Below are 17,733 nucleotides of genomic sequence, written 5' to 3' on the forward strand. Positions count from 1 at the left end.
TGCATAGGCATGTGTGTATGTATAGAATAACAAAATAATATTATGTTTTTAAATAACTAGTACCAGAATTATTTTTAGAGGGGAATTACTTTTCCCAAAGAGGAATTTCCTGATCTCCTTCTGGAAGGATATAAGCCTGTGTTCTCAGAGCTGAGTGAGAGAAAGAGGCTGGGGTCCCTTGTTCATTAAGCAAAGTTCCACTTTATTCCTGTTTTAATTCCCACTCGGGCCTGCTCTTACCTTTGCCTGGAGCACAGAGCGCCTCCAGTTTAGCGTCTCCTAAAGTAAACCTGTCTTCTGCCTATCCTGTGTTTGCTGGGAGTGGGGGACCTGGAACTCCAAGTACTCTTGATGCAGAATTTCAACAAAGTCTTCTGTTGTTAGCCCTGTGCCTTACCCCACCTATGAGGTAGTCTTTGTTTCTCATTCCTGAACATTTCTCATCCATCTGCTTATCGGCATCCAAAAATTGTTAAGATTATTTATCGTTATTTTCTTTACCAGGCTTCCTAGTTTTTGGAGTTTATTAGTATTCATTTCTTTACTTTTATTTTTGGTAAGAAACAGAGGTAATCCTTTCTGCACAAAAATGTGTGCAATTACCTATGTTTAACCCCGTGAGATCTTTGAACACGAGACCTGACATCTTCATGGCATTGCTCCTAGGCCACTGCATTTGTTGGTCAGAATGGTTCTTGACATGTCTCATCCATGCTATATATTGGCCCAATAAGAAGTTTACTATTAAATAGCACCTGCCATATTCCAAGTCTGAAGGACATTCCATTGCTCTATGGGAGAACTGTGTGGCATTATATACCACAGTGGCCTTGGTACATTTATTAAATACTCCATCTGGTAGGCAAAGTAGTATCTTAAATGGAATACAACATTTGAATAAGACATGTCTTGGCCTTTAAGGAGTCTGGACTCACGTAGGCACGATGAGTTATTAACACTATTGTCAGCTCTTCTCTCCTCTCTGGAGAAGTGGGGGTGAGGAACTGCAATTTCCAAACTTCTAATCATGCTTTGGTCTTTCTGGTGACCAACCCCCACCCAGGAGCCATCCAGGTGCCCACCCAGAGTTGCATAATTAGAACAAAAGATGCTCCTAGTGCTCTTATCACTTAGGATTTTGCAAGAGTTTTAGGATCCTGTGTCAGGGGTGGAGTCAAAGACAAATATTAGAATGTGAGATGTTCATAGTATTATTATTTAGGAAATGATAAGGCTTGTAGGAGTCTGTGCCAGGAACTGGGGGCAGAGAGCAATATATATGTTTTTTCTATTATCTCACAATACTTCTCTGTGTGGAATTCAGATTTATTTTAAAGCTGAATGGTTCTGTAAGTCATTTTTGTGTGTGTGGGGGGGGCGTGAGTACTGAGCAAATTTGTTATTCATTTTTGTTTGTTTGTTTGTTTACAGGTGAAATATACTTTTTCTAAACTATTTATAAACTTAGGACCCATCCATAGCTCAGCTAACTTCCTACACTACATATTTTGCAAGACTGTATCTGAGACAGAGTAGTAGCCTAGGAAATTGACCAGGATACCCCCCTCCAGGATACAACATGAGGCACCTCACTGGTTACACAAGTAACAAGTGACCATATCCGGCACTTGCAGCTGGAGAACAAGAACCAGTTTCATCCAGCAAGACTAATCCCTATGACTGGGACTTGAACTTTAGCTAATTTTAATGTTATTATAATCTCATTTGCATTGCGGTTAGCACAACTCCCATCATTCTTCTGATGCCATGACAGTTCGGAGGAGCCAAATAAGGAAGTAAGAGTGGGAAACGGAGGGTCCCCCCCAGGAGAGGAGATGAATGAGCCATGTCAATGGAATGTCACAAATTACCTGCCTCTAGAGGACATAAATACCCCTGGTTAGGACTTCGTAGGTGCAACTCAATCTCTGAGTTCGCCCTCACTTCCCTCTCAAGTGTGTACTTTCTCTTAAGTGTATACTTCCATTTCAATAAATCTCTTTCACTTTCTTGCATCTGTCTTGCTCTTTTTTTTTTTAAAGGGAGTGTTTTATCTTTATTTTATTTTACTTTATTGGGGAATATTGGGAACAGTGTGTTTCTCCAGGGCCCATCAGCTCCAAGTTGTTCTTCAATCTAGTTGTGGAGGGGTCAGCTCACTGGCCCATATCGGAATCAAACTGGCAACACTGTTGTTCAGAGCTTGCACTCTAACCAACTGAGCCACCTGGCCTCCCCCATCTGTCTTGCTCTTGAATTCTTTCTTGCACAGAGACAAGAAGCTGGTCACTGCTGCTCCAGGTTGAGTCCTCTCTTGGATATGCCCCTGAGCCTCCAGTGACATTTCTATTGCCTTTTATGAAAAAGTTCATCATGATAATTTTCGTAACATTCTAGTCATTTTATAGAAATCTCTCTCTCTTTTTTTTTTACTTTGTAAGGTGTAATCAATTATGTTATTATGGTTTAACAACTAAAGAGCAGGCTTCTATAAGAATCTTTTCTTGGGCAGAACATCATCATGACCTTGGGGTTAAAAGCATGGATCCTAGAGCCAAATGGCCTGGACCAAATCCCAGCTGTAGGAGCTGTGTGACTTCAGATAAGTCATTTCACCTCTTTCTGTCTCAGTTTCATTCTCTGTAAAGTGGGGATGATAACAATAATAGTCCACTTGCTTGATTGTTGTGAAAATTAAATGAATATGCTTATTAAATTAAATTAATTACAAAATGTACAATAAATAAACAAATAAGCAAATGCTTAGAATAGTACCAGGGACAGCATAAGCACTACTTAAGTATTTGTGATTGTTTTCTAGTATCCTTCCAAACGTCTTCTCGTTGGTTGTGCTCTCAGCTCATAGATCATCAGCTCCTGTTTAATGATTAAATGTCTTTTAGGCATATTCTTTTTTATTCCCTGCACATCAACTTACATCTGGTCTGACAGTAATTTCTGTATATGGGGATGGCAAAAAGAAAAGTTTTACATTATAACCACTATTTCCTATACCCTTTGGGGAGAATTGAGTCTAGGAGTTAGCAGCTTTTATTTTGATAGTTTTCTGTAAGAGAATACTATGGTTAACAATGTAGGTCACAGTTGTTTTGGGGGATGGTTTGACATTTGTAAAGTGAAGTACAGGAATATCATCTAAATTCCCACATAGCGTCTTTGTCAGAATCTGCCAAGCAAAATTCTAGACTCTTGGCATATAGACATGAAAGGACAGAGAGTTGTTTTTGTATTTTCGTGAACTGGACAGCCTTTTCACCTTTCTCTACTAAGCATGAACATTTATTTACATCCAGAGTGAGTATCTTGCACTTTGTGTTTATTTTGTGGGTGAAAACACTAACAGAAAAAAAGGTGGAGGCATTCCATTAGAAATGCTGAGTCTCAATGTACTATCTCCCTGAGTTAGTAAGTCTGTCCCTTTTATTTAGTGATTATATAATAAAAACTTGTAAAAATATTTAAAACTTATGGGTAAACTTATCAAAACATACATTTCATAAGTTCTTTATAAATACAAAAAGCAGGTCAAATATATTGTGATGGAAGGACTGGGTGGTGAACACGTAATACAATATATAGATGATGTAGTATAGAATTGTACACCTGAAACCTATGTAGTTTTGTTGACCAATGTCACTGCAATAAATTAAAAAAAGAAGGGAACAGAAAGCAGATTGGTGACTGCCAGACCCTGGGGGGAGGGTGCAGTGGGGAGTAACCATTGAATGGTAAGGTGGTTTTATTTTGGAGTGATGAAGAGATTTTAAAATTAGATAGAGGCGGTAGTTGCATACATTGTGAATATACTAAATGCCACTGAATGGTTCACTATAAAGTGAGTAATTTTATGATATGTGAATTTCACCTCAACAGGTGAACTTCGGTAAAAGAGCCAAAAAAAAAACAAAACACCACACAAAAACTTCTACGTCCACTTTTCCCAAGCCATGGCCTCATGAAAGGCAGGCCATTGGCTTACAAAACAAAACAAAACAAAACAAAAACAGAAGGATCACCCTGTTCTTTAACATTTAAGAGTATCAGGCAGGTTTATTACTCTTCAGAAAGAACATGACATTCGCCACCTGTGAGATTTCATATCGTTTTTGCTTCCATAAGGAAGTGTCAACAATCCTGCTTTCTTATGTTACTTGTACAGTTTTCATGCACTAGTATGTTGTCTGAACTTGTAAGGGATATTTTTATTTTTATGAGGATAGATTTGATTGTACTTCTACCTTCTCTTAAGCTTGGTTTATGGTAACATGGGCTTTAAAAACTTCCACTATTCATACTCTCTGGGTTACTATTGCTTCTTCCCTCTATCATGTGATGAGTATGCATTTGTTAAAAATTTTCCTTTTCATGCAATTTAGCATCAGTGTTATTCATCCTTTTGGTTTGGTGATCAAACAAGGACTTTTCCTATAGCAATAGACAAACTGTGGAGTGACTGCAATATCTAAGCTAAGTTGATGGTAGTGGTTTATATAGGCTCATATTTAATCTGTGGGAAGATATAACTCACACAAAAGTTTTAGCAACTCACATTAAAAAAGTCTTTTAAAGCTCTGTGGCTCAGGATCCCTGGGCCTATAAAAAGGTGCTATACAGACTAATAGTTTTTTGTAATCTAAAGCTCTATGTTGAATTTGTAATTTATTGCCCCTTTCTTCCAGGTTAACTGAAAATTTTCCCAGCTACTGGGAGAGAAAGAGATGTTGCACTCAAGCCTTTGACCTATTGCCCCATCCATGTGAGGAAGGGACTGTGAACGTATGTGCTTGACTCACATAATCTAGGTTTAAATCCAGTGCTGTCACCTCGTGGCTGGGTGATTTTTGACAAATTACTTAAACCTAATCCTCAGGTGCTCCAGCTTTAAATGGCGCTAACAGAAGTACCTCAAACGCAGGGGTACTGTTCAGATTTCATGCAACAAGTATAAAGTGCTTAACACAGTATCTGATATGCAATCAGTGATCTCATTATTGTGGTTGCTATTGTTATCACTAGTCTGTCTAGAAAGTAGGCCAGTGTTCCAACCCCATCCTGTTGGCCCTTCCCTAGTTGGTAAGAGATGTGGTTTGGGATGGAGTCCCAGGAGAGCAGTTTCTAGGCTCTCGGCCTCACGTAGAAAGGTGCTGGCTTGGTTATTAGTTAGCCATCAGCTGTAACCAGTTGGCCGTTAGCCACTATTGTTTTGTATGTAATTGCCATGGCTACGTTAGCAAGCTTGGATTGCGGATTGTGGATGGTGTATGGTGCGGATCTTGTGGATCCTACTTTCTGTGTCTTGCCTGGCTGCCAGCGAGGCTGCAGGAAGACCCCTTGTTGGGGTACTGGAGGATGTTTGCTTCTTGTGTCTCGGCCAGCCGCCATCGAGAATATAGTGGTATCAACCCCTGTGGGGACAGAGCCAGGAGAGCAGTTTCCAGGCTCTCAACCTCATGGGGAAAGGTGCTGGCTCGGGTAGTAGATGGCCATCTTCTGTGACTAGTTGGCCATCAGCTGTACCCGGTTAGCCATTAGTCACTAATATAGCTGCCATGGCTATGCTAGGGTGGTTGGTTTGTTGGCAGAGAAGTGGATGGCAGATTGTGGATCGTGTAGCTCCTGCTTCCTGTGTCTCCAACATAGTTGCCAGTGAGACTATAATGGTATGAATGTCCCATCCATGGCTCTGTTGGTATTCCTTTTTGGCCTCACCATATCCTGTGTTCATATGTGGGGAGCGGGACCAGAGACTCTGCATTACAACCTCCTACCTGTGGTTCTGTGTTCCGTTTTGGCCTCAATGACTCTGCATTACATGTGAGCATTTTACCCTTGGCTGTGAGGCATTTGGTACTCACCTAGGGGTCTGTCCCTGTCGTGCAGGGCGGCGGTGGGGTGGCCTGCGGGGTCTCCTGTCCTGCTCCCCACATAAGAACACAGGATATGGCTAGGCCAAAAAGGAACACCCACGGAGCCATAGGTAGGGGAGCCATACCACTATACTCTTGCTGGCGGCTGGGTGGGAGACACAGGAAGCAGGAGCCACACTGTCCTCAACCCACCGTCCTAACTGCAATCTGCGCTTGCTAGCCACCATCTTCTTGCTAGGCCCCATTTTCTGCTAGCGCAGCCACGGCAGTTATATTAGTGGCCAATGGCTTGCTGGTTACAGCTGACAGCCAACTAACCACAGCTGATGGCCATCCAATCACAGTTGATGGCCATTTACTACCCGAGTGAGTACCTTTCCACGTGAGGCCGAGAGCCTGGAAACTGCACTCCTGGCTCTATCCCCACAGTCCCTATTTCCAAATTAAGTAATCTTGAAAGGTGAGGCGCTGATAACTCCTAAATTTCTTCTTTATAAGGATATTGCTAGCCCAGAGGCACAATTTATTCTAGGTCTGCAACGGAAACTAATATAGGCAGTAATCATATGCATTAGAATTGAGTCTTACTTTTGTCTGGGAAGAATGGGCTTTTAAAAGTTTGGTTTCTGGAGTTACAAAGCTACTTCCTGTTGTTGTTTTCCAGCTTTTTAACAGTGAATAGAACTTGCAGTTGCCATTCTGTGACCTTGAGGAACAAAGTCATATACCAAGAAAGGCAGAGCAAAAATAGAGAAGGACCGGGGTCCTCGGTGACATACCAGCTCTGTAGAGATTCCTCCAAGACCTGAGGCATGAAATGAGTAAATTCCTCTCAGGTAAGTTATACATCTTGTACTTGTAGCTGAATGCAGTCTTAACTAACAAATTCCTCAGGTGTCTCCCAGTTGCATGTCATAGGGGTATTTAAGAGGTATAATGAAACTTTTCGTCTGACTGCCGCCATATGAAGACTTAAAAGGCTCAGTTTAGTGATTTCCAGAAAACATGTAAGAGTCGTATATCCTCTTGAGACCTAAATTCCTTTCCACTCAAAAATCGTAAACCATTTCAATTTGTGTGCAGAGGTTGTTCAACTAAAGGAATAAATGTCTGTTAAACTAAAAAAAAAAAGGTATAATGATTTAATTCCATGGAGTGACTCTAATGGTGGGCGTATTGAAAAGAAACTTTGGGGGTGGATGGGACGTGGTGTCTTTCAACCTTCATCCTGAGGCTGACTGCCAAAGGATAGAACTAACCCTCTGTACCGACCCTGTGATTGTCTCTTAATGTCGTTCATTATGTTGTTTGTTATATTTCTATGCTGAAGCCAGCTAATGAAACAGGGAGTCAGTTGAAAAATTATGACAAAGAACACAATGCACTTTTCACACAAAATGAATCTTCTTGTATATTTAAGCAAATCTTTTTATTGAGCTATTTAACTTGGTCAGTACAAAGTTCAGTCCTTTGTAGTTAATGACATTAAAATTGTTTCCTTTTATGGCATTTATTTTGTGCCAGTGGATCTGTTTCATCAGCTTTTTCTTTGCATGACCTGGTAGCAGGTCCCCATTTTGCTCCAGAGGCACTGTTACATTTTACGTGATGTGTACCATTGGATTTGAACCACAGCACTGCTTAATTTGGGGGAAATGATAGCTGCTGCCTTGAAACCATGTATTGCAAAAGTATTTCTCTTCTTTGCTTATACGGCAACAAAACTTTGTCCAATCCAGCCTTTGTTGGTTCCACTTACTCATTAGTTTTGGAAATGGCCTGTGTTCTGGGAAGGATGCACATTAATCTTAGGAAGTGAGACTTTTAGTATCTGTGCATATTTAACTTTTAATCATTTAGTCAAATGGTTGGAGAGAGTATTGATTGCACCTTATATCCTGGAGAAAATTAGGAATCCATCATTGTTTTTGGTGGGTATTTCTCTTAGAATTGTCTTCTACTCTGCATTTTCAATGTTTTTATTGTTCGCTATTCTATTTCTCATTCTTAAGGTAGAGAGTTTTGCTATATATATTGTATTAGAATAAAATGAGACTCAAGTGACTCTGACTTTCTAATTATTATTGTGAAATATTTTTTGTTATCTCATATGATTTTCTCTTTTTTCTACAGGGTAATTGTGCTAAGTTGTCAAAACTATGGAGTCTTTATTAGTGTTCCTTGTTTGTTATTTAACCTTTAAAAATTGTGTATTCTTTCTAATTCTCTGACAGCAAATTTTTCCTCTTTTACGAGCTTTGTTCACCTTGCATTCAGCTCTTCTTTTTTTTTGTTCCTGCCTTCTGTTCGTCAATTTAGTGTAGAACTATTAGAAAGAACACAGTAAGCGATGCTGGGATTCAATTAGAGTTTGTATTTTAACATGTTATGCCTCCCTATTTTGATGAGTTTCTTGCATGTGCAGTGCGGAATTATTATTACACAAATGTACAATATGCAATTTTCATATATTTGATTGGAAAGTTAATTTTTATGTTATGGAGAAATCTCAAGGTAGCTGCATTTAGTAAATATTAAAGCTATTATTCAATGACTCTGTTTCACATAACAGCAAAGCTATAATGTTTCACATTTGTCATTTTAAGAAAGTCCCAGAAACAAACAAAAATTGATGGCTTTCCTGTGTGTTCAGTATTAAGGACATTTCATGGTTGCTGCTGAAATCCTCATCTTTTCAAGTTCTGTTAATGCTATAATTTCAATCTTCTTTCCTGAGCATGATAGTGCTAGAAGAGAATGAACAATTTACACTTGTTTAACCCCTTTTTGAACACTAGTAGTTTATTTTTGTGCTGTGTTTAGATTTTTGAAATTCATTTTCATACAACTCACTGATATTTATCGTTAATAATAGGCCCTTTAAAATATTCATTTTAATTATAAAAGCAACATACAATAAAAAATATAGGCAAGCAAAATGAAGAATATAAAACTCATCCTCAATTCTACCATTCAGAGATAAGGGTGAATTTATTGTATATTCTTTTAATTGAATATAATGTTAATATAAACTATACAGACTTACAAAGATGAGATCACATTATCATGGTTTGGGCTCTTCTTATTTAAGAGATAGTATATACAGCTTAGTCACTTTTTAAACTATCATTAAAAATAGAAAACTTTTATGACTTCCTCAATTAAAAATATGTATTTAATGTAGAAAAGTGAAAAAAATGCAGGTGATTATAATGGAAAAACAACTGTGTATATATACACAGATGCGTTTTGATACCATCTTAGTCTATATCCGTCTGAGCTTTTAAATATGAGTGTGTATATATATGTAAATGTAGGCATACAGTTTTATAAACAATATCATATTTTAGAATGTTTTATAATGCACATGCATTTTTAGTAAATAGTATCTATACCTTTTATGTCTATAGACATCTAAATCATAATTCTTAATAACTATATAATAACCTCACTGTATAATATACTACCATATATTTACCAAATCCCTTATGTTGAACAGTAGGTAATTTTTATTTTTTTTTGCTGTTGTTTACATTGCGTCAATTGATTTTGCTGCACATGCATACTTCAACTCTTGTTCAATTTCTGTAAGGTAAATTGTAAGGCTTTTGACAGAGAGTGCCGAATTCCTCTTGGAAAGCTTATACCAACTGACACTGCTGCCAGCTGTCTTTGAAGCCTGTTTTCACACACTCCACATGCATAGTCTCTCTGGGTTTTTCAGCCAGAGTGTCTTTGACTAGAACTAATGGGAACCAGGAGGTGGTATGGGTTTTACATAGCTTGGTTTCCAATCTTAATTCTGTCACTCACTAGCAGTGTGGCACAGGGCACCTTTTGAAGTTCTCTGGGCTCCCATTTCCTCATCTGTAAAATGCAGATAACAACAATACTCATCTCACAGGATTATTTTGAGGACTTACTGAGATGGTAGATATAATGCGTTTAGGATGGTCTCTGGCACATAAAAAGCAGTAAATAAACATTAGCCGTTTTACTACTTATATAGTTAACATAATGTGGTAATAACATGGGTCTGATGTTGTCATCTTGCTGGTTTGTATATTGTCACCTCTTAATTCAGTTATAGACAAAAATTTTTTCTGTTTAATTTTTATCATCTTTCAAAAAAAGCATACTATATATCTGTTTTGTTTTCTAAATTTTGTGACAGCCCAAGCAATAAAATTCTGACCTAAGGCCTGAAACGTAACAGCACTATAGAGAATAATCCTGCATACCCCATGGAATGAGCTCCTGAGATTAAACATCTTCAGTGAAGCTAATTAATTCAGGCAAAGAAGAGCAGCTGTAGAGCATTTCCTTTGTAAAATGTTAAACAGCCACAACAGTACTTTATTTGCACAGCATAACTATGGACTCTAAGATCTAACCCATCATTCTAAGTACACTGCCACACCTCTTTGAACCTGAGGTAGCTGAAAATTGCTGAGAAATAGCCAATAGCAGACTCACCAGGCATGGAATTTTATGTGGGTGGGGTGACAGTTTTCATAATCAATGCAAAACTGGGTCTCCAGCTGAAAATTTCAAAAAGAAACAAAGAGCAGTGCCATCCTTGGATGCAATACTGGCAGTACAATATCTGGTTTTGAGAGAGCCAGTCCACTCTGCATTGGGTGCACTGTTATCAGGTGTATTGTCTTAGATGTAGACAAAATAGAATACTTCAGAGAAAAGCAGCTAAGAGAACTGAAGTCCTATCAGTCAAGGAAGAGTAGAAGGAACCTGGGGTGTTCAGGTTCCTTCCAAGAACAGATTTATGAGAGTCACAATAATGGACTTACGGTAAGTCTCATCCCTTAACTATTCTATCTCCTTGGGTAGAAGCCTGACAAATGAACAGACGTGACAAAGAGGCAGATTTTGGTTATTCAGGTTCAATATAAAGAAAGCGAGCACCAATAATGTAAATTGCTTTAAATATTCTTTGGTGTGTGTGTGTGTGTGTGTGTGTGTGTGTGTATTTGATACTTATTCTTTTGAAGAGGTAATATATTCAGGGCTTCTAAGGAATTTGGTAGGCCTTTTTATTCATTGATTGAAAACTAATCCAGTTTAAAAAAAAAAGAAAACTAATCAATTTTCTCATTTGAATGCAATCTCTTATTTCCCTGAACACAGATATACTAGATCCCCTCCCTTCCAGTTTTAAGGAGTTCATTTGTTCCTAGACTCCAAGAAGAGCTCAAGGCTAGTGAACTATATTCCTGATACCTTGGTCCCTGCCTCGACTGTAAGCCCATTGTGTCACCTCTCTGCTTTTACTTCAGGTTTGCTCTCCCTTTCCTTCCTCCTGGCTCATCGTTCCAGGGCTGCCCTCTCTTCCAACACTTTCAACTATGCTTAGAAGATTTGATGCTGGCAGTAGCATTGAATATCCTGACCATAATAGAATTTCACACCCAGAAATGGAGTGTGCCATAAAAACATCTAGAATTTGTGGATTGGCTTAAGATAGATCAGTGGGCAGTGAGAATACTGAGACTGGAGGCTGGAAAATGAAGCTCCATCTAATGCATTTGGTAAAACACTTGGTCAGATGGGTGCCTGTGCTAACTCGAAAGGCAGATGTGTCCAGTGAATTTGCTACTCCATGGGGAGAGGTCGGAAAGGAGAATGTTAGTAGTGTGTGTTGATAACTATCAGGTGCATTCGTCCAAGTATTATAAGAAAGAAATGAGCAAGCACAAATGAAAGGGCATAAAGAAACAGGTTTCTCTATGCAAACAATGTTGGAAGTTTCTTTAAATAGGTTTCTTTAATCCTCACAAAAACCCTATGAAATTTTTATTAGCAACATTTTACAGATAAGGAAAAAGACGTCTAGGAAGTAAATAACTTTTGTCCAAGATCAGCGAGTAAGTGGAAGAACCTGGTCCTGAAGCCTTGCCATTTAAACTCCAAAATTCATCTTCTCAACAATGTATTCTGGTTAGTCCCCAAAATTCATTAACTCTGGTATCTGGATTACAATTTTCTTCTCTACGATTAACTCCTGTCAATCTGTATATTTTAAATACCCATCTGGACAATCCCTCCATCTTCCTAATTTACAGTTTTGTTGACATTCTGTATATAATGACTTTTACCTCCACACCATCTCAGTATCTTACAAGGTCTCTTATCAACCTTTCTCTACCCTCATAAAAACTAACAACCAGAATTCCATTATGCATAAAAAACCACAAAATTTCCTCCCTTCAATATTTCATTCCCAATATTTCTGCTCTTGTCCTTCCAGTTTTTCCCTTGGTTGGTCTATCATCCCCCCACCTGGCTTCTCTCCATTAAAAAAAAAAAATCTATCTAGGATGTTCCCTGTCCAGTGAATAGTTTAACTGACTCTCAACAACCGTATCCTGTTTTCTGTTGCATCTGCCTATCGAACTTGCAACCCTGGACTGATATAACCATCTGCCCACTAAATTCATTCACAATTGGGTCCCTTGGGGACTCCAAATTATGGCTTCCAACTATACCAGTTGTGAAGCTATGGTCTCCTGGCTCCAAATTCACCCTGTGTACTCTGCTCTGAGAGATACAAGTTTGTCTTTTGGAGCTGAGACACTGCCAACTGCTTTTTCCCCATCTTGTAGCTGACCCATTTGAACACAGTGAAACTTGGGCATTTGTGAACCCTTTTGATACTCAAAATCCTTTTATGCTCATATAAAATCTCACTTCATTCCATCATTTTTGAAAGTTATATGATAAAGTAGTAATGTGAAGTTAAAACAATCTTATTTTACATAAGAATATTAAAGATTGCAGTATCTTTAATATACTCTAAATGTGATGCATCTAAATGAATGATCTAGAAGTATTTATTAAAAATATACACTGTTTACTTAAATTGATAGAGTAAGGTTTTTCAACAAATCAATTAAAAATTACATTACTTGCTGTTTGATTTTAGAATAAAATAGATATTTAAATAAAGGTTAATTTAAAAAGTTTTGAATGAATTTTAAACCTTCATAAGAGTTGTAAGAATGGGACAATTTTTTTCCCCCTTGACCCTCCCAAGAGTAAGATGCAGACATAATGCCCTGAAATCTTGGCATACAACTTCAATAGGTTCATACAAATTCCAATAATTAAGTCCATGAACTTATTGCAACGATGTTTCTAAACTTTTTTGATATCAGAGGGATTATTCATTATGAATTTGTACCAAGTTAGTTAAACAATAGTTAACCAAGTTTACTATTTGGAAGTGCTGAAAAGGCTGCATGAAAAAGTTAGACTACCTGAACTTTTCACCAACAATTCATGGCTCTTGCATCATGACAATGCATCAGCTCACTGTCTGTGAAAGAGTTTTTAGCGAGTAAACAAATCACTGTATTGGACCACCCTCCCTACTCACTTGATCTGGCCCCAATGACTTCTTTCTTTACCCGAAGGTAAAGGAAATATTGAAAGGAAGACATTTGGATGACATTCAGGACATCAAGGGTAATAGGACGACAGCTCTGATGGCCATTCCAGAAAAAGAGTTCCAAAATTCCTTTGAAGGATAGACTAGGCGCTGGCATCAGTGCATATTTATTTTGTAATTTATTCATTTTCTTCTTTTAAATTTTTTTTCAAGTGTGCAAAACAACATGATTAGACATTTACACCCCTCACAAAGTGATAACCCTACCAAGTCTACTACCCTTCTGACATCATTTATAGCTATTACAGTACCATTGACCATATTCCCTATGTTGTACTTTACATCCTGTGACTATACATTATATATATTTACATATATATATTTAATTATAGTTGATTTTCAATATTATTCTATATTAGTTTCAGGTGTACACGGCAGTGGTTAGGCATTTATATAACCTACGAAGTGATCCCCCTGATAAGTCCAGTACCCAAATGACACCTTATATAGTCTTCACAACATTATTGATTATATTTCCCATACTGTATTTTTAAACTGTTGGTTTTTATGATCTGTAACTAAAGTTAGAAGCTGGCACAAAATGATTAATTCCAAATCAGTAAAAGACCAGGGATTCGCTTTCAATTTTAGTGTTTTTTTGACAAGAGATTTATGAGAACAGATTTACTTTTGAAAACATAGCTCAATTTTGATCACATTCAAGATTGAAAATTTTGATTAAAATGTTGTTTTAACAAACACTGTTTTAAAAAAGTGATTTCAAATTGGGATTCAGGTTTCCTGTTATACGGCAAGCTGGGTCTGAAAGAGGGCCACAACTTTGTGCTTTAGGGGCAGCCAGTCCCTGAATGTATGGGGAGCATGCCTCAGTCTTAGGATTTGTGATGGTGGGTGAACATCCTGGCTTTAATAGTAATAGGGTGATTTGATGGTTACCTGATTTTAGATGAAAGTGACTTGCTAATTCTACCTGGTGAGCTGATCAGTTTGAGATGTGCTCAGCAATAAGGAGGAAAGTCAGATTTCAGATTTTGTCCTGGTGGGCCTTGTATTGAGTACTGTGAGCAGAAACTAGTTCATTTAGTAGTGCTAGTCCAATTGGAAAACTCAAGGAAAAGGTTGATCTCAGCTTAAAAATCAGCAAAGTCAATTATTGAATTCAAATACAATGAGATAAAAAAATAGCTAATTATAAATTGTCTTACAGGTTTAATAATTATAAAGCATAAAATGAACTTTAATTAAAAAGGCATATAATTAATCATTTTGCAGCTCAATAATTATTTAAAATGTAAAATTAGTCTATTTTTAAAATAATAAAAATCAGTAATAGATCTTTTGTGTGCCGAATATTATTCCAGATTTTTGCATATATTCTCTTGTTTAATTTTTATATCTTTTCAAGACAGCATTGGCTTTGCCATTTTATAGATGAACAAACTGAGGCTAGAAAATTAAAGCCACAAACTGAGAGGTGCTGCAGCAGAAATTTGAACCCAGGACATGCTGGTGTGACTCCAGATTCAAGTAACTTCCATTTTCTGTGCTGAGTCATTCTCGGGTCTGAATGGTAAATTCTTGGCACTTGTATTAGAATTAGTCATATTGATATTGTTTGTATTGTATTAGTTAACTCACAAATCTTAGTGACAACACAATATAACTTTTTTTTAAGTTTCTTATTTTTTATTAAAGTTTATTGGGGTGAAAATTGTTAGTGAAGTTACATAGGTTTCAGATATACAATTCTGTAATACATCCTCTATATATCATGTGTGTTTACCACCCAGCATCAGTTCTCTTTCCATCACCATATATTTGATCCCCTTTACCCTCATCTACCACCCCTCCCCCCTTACCCTCTAGTAACCACTAAACTGTTGTCTGCCTATGAGTTTTTGTTTCTTCATTTGTTTGCCTTGCTCCTTTGTTGTTTTCAGTTTTATATATCACATATCCGTGAAATCATATGGTTCTTGACTTTTTCTATTTGATTTATTTTGCTTAGCATAATAATCTCAAGATCCATCCATGTTGTTGCAAATGGCACTATTTCATCTTTTCTTATGGCAGAATAGTATTCCATACACAACAGAACTTTATTTCTCCTTTGTGTAAAGCTGAAAGGAGTAGGTATGCTAGGTTGCAGTTATCAGGACCATGTTGATGGTAGCTCTGCCTTCAACCTGTGGCCGTTTCTAAGGTTACTGGAGGTGCTGACATTTGGACAGCCAGATTCAGCAAATAAAAATATGGGACACTGTTGGAGGAGGCTATTGAGAGGACATGACGACTGGCTAATCTGTGAGCTGGACCCGGGCACAGAAGTTTCCCAATCCCCTCCCCTCTACTTGGAATGTACTGTTCTGCCCTCCATTCCCACAGTGGGAGCCATTTTCAAGGATGCTGCCTTGAGAGAGCAACGTGTTGTTGAGACCATACAGATGGCGTACATGACTGAACCCAGTTAAGGTTTCTATATAAACCTTTAAGATTCTGGTGGGTGGTGTGGAGCTCTATTTGTCTTGTGAACACCCAAGACAAACCTCAGTAAGCCATATAAAGCACTTTGCATGGTGCCTGGGAGCACGTGATGGTGGCTTCTTCTAGGAGTAATACAATACAAGTATTTGTCAGTAGGTTTACTTTGTGTCTTTTTCTGTTCCTAATATTTTCTGATGGCTAAAAGAAAATAAAGATTACTTTTTAATCAGACACTCTGGAACTATAAGGCCTGGTTTTCAGTGCTTGTTTTATGAATTGTGGCTGGAAACTTACAATAATAATTAAAATATATATAATGGTGGTAAAAGTTAATATGCCTTGTATTGGTTATAATTTAAAATTATAGAGAAGCTGAATATCTGCTTGGGAGAAATATTTTCAAGGCAGGAAACCTATTAAAAATAAATGATAAGTAATGAGTTTGCATTACTTATCAGATGTAAATATTTACCTGAGTAGTCTATTCACCCACACAACTTATTACTCTGACTTCTATTTGCACTGCCATATAACTTTTTCTGAGCACACTTTGTGCTTGGAACTAAAATTATGTCATTCTTTAGAATGATGGGTCTTATGAAGACTTATCTGTCAAGTAGCCAGCTGTGTTATGGCCAGTCATTCAGATTCTTTCTGCTCTCACTTTAATTTACTTGCAGGAGAGAGATGGCTGGTCAGGTTTAAGCAAGCATGATAAAGACTAATTGAAGAGTTGTTCCTCAAATCTCCTTGAAATTAGAGGTTGATTCACTGAAAGAACTCATATTTCATAACCCGAAATAAGCAAAACTTTGAATCTTAGCAAGAAAATTGAAGAGCTATGTGGATTACCCAATTCTTTGCTGTGGAATTGTGCAATTGAATTTAGAATATAACAGAATTTGTGTTTCCAATAAAACCAACTGAGAACAGCTTCACATCATAGAACTAAATGAGACCATAACTCCCTTCAATTACTTTGGATAGTAATACTTTTAGTCCTTAATCACACCTTTTAGTGAAGAATTCTGAAGTTCTTAGAATAAAGCCCACTGTCCTACAACCTTGGGGGTGGTTCTTGAGAGGGGGAAGTTTACAGATGTAGTGACCAAAGAGATGATCTAAAGGGTATCGTTTTTAGTTGTTGAGCAGGTATTGGAGCTACTTTATAATTGCTACATTTAAATTTTTGCCAGGTATTATTGGAGGTCCTTTGTCACAGTATCCTAGGGTGCAGAGACAACAGAGAGAACCTGCCTAGAGGGGCTCTAAAGAGGTATGAGTCGGGCAGAACTGGATGGTGCAACTACAGGATTCACTGGCCGGCATTCACAGTGCCTCCAACTATTGTCTAGGACAGTTGCAAGGTACCTTTCCTTTTCAGGAAATGGGCCAGGAAATGGATACTATGGAGAACCAACACAAGTGGTACAGAGGTGAATGGACTACTCAAAATTACTAGAATTGAGGCGGGTGAATTTTGCACAAATCACCCAGTTGATTGCGTCACCCTTCCGTTGCATTTTCCAGAATCTAGACTGTGAGTTTCTTCTTTTAATTGAAAACTTAGATGTGTGATATAACTTCTCATGTCTATTGTGAAGCATATTTAATGGTAGAACATACGATAATGATTAAATATTTCATTCCCTGGAAATGTCATTAAGGTTATAGACATCAGATGCGAAGTTATACTGATGTCTTGTGGTGGCAATAGATGTATGTAGGGGGAGAAACCCTTCTCTCAGATGATTTATTTTCTGTATCCACTTGCCCCTTCTCAAGAACCAGTCAACATTTACATATTCCATATTGTGTGTAAAAGCCTTTATTACTTTCCTTATAGTTTTCAACTCTGTCTCCCCTTGATACCTGCTACCTTGTAGACTGAGAAGAGAAAGGCATTGCTAGGATATCACTGAGCTTTGCTCACAC

This window comes from Rhinolophus sinicus, chromosome 3 (genome assembly GCF_057876585.1).
Source record: "Rhinolophus sinicus isolate RSI-liver-muscle chromosome 3, RSI-T2T, whole genome shotgun sequence".
Lineage (NCBI taxonomy): Eukaryota > Metazoa > Chordata > Mammalia > Chiroptera > Rhinolophidae > Rhinolophus > Rhinolophus sinicus.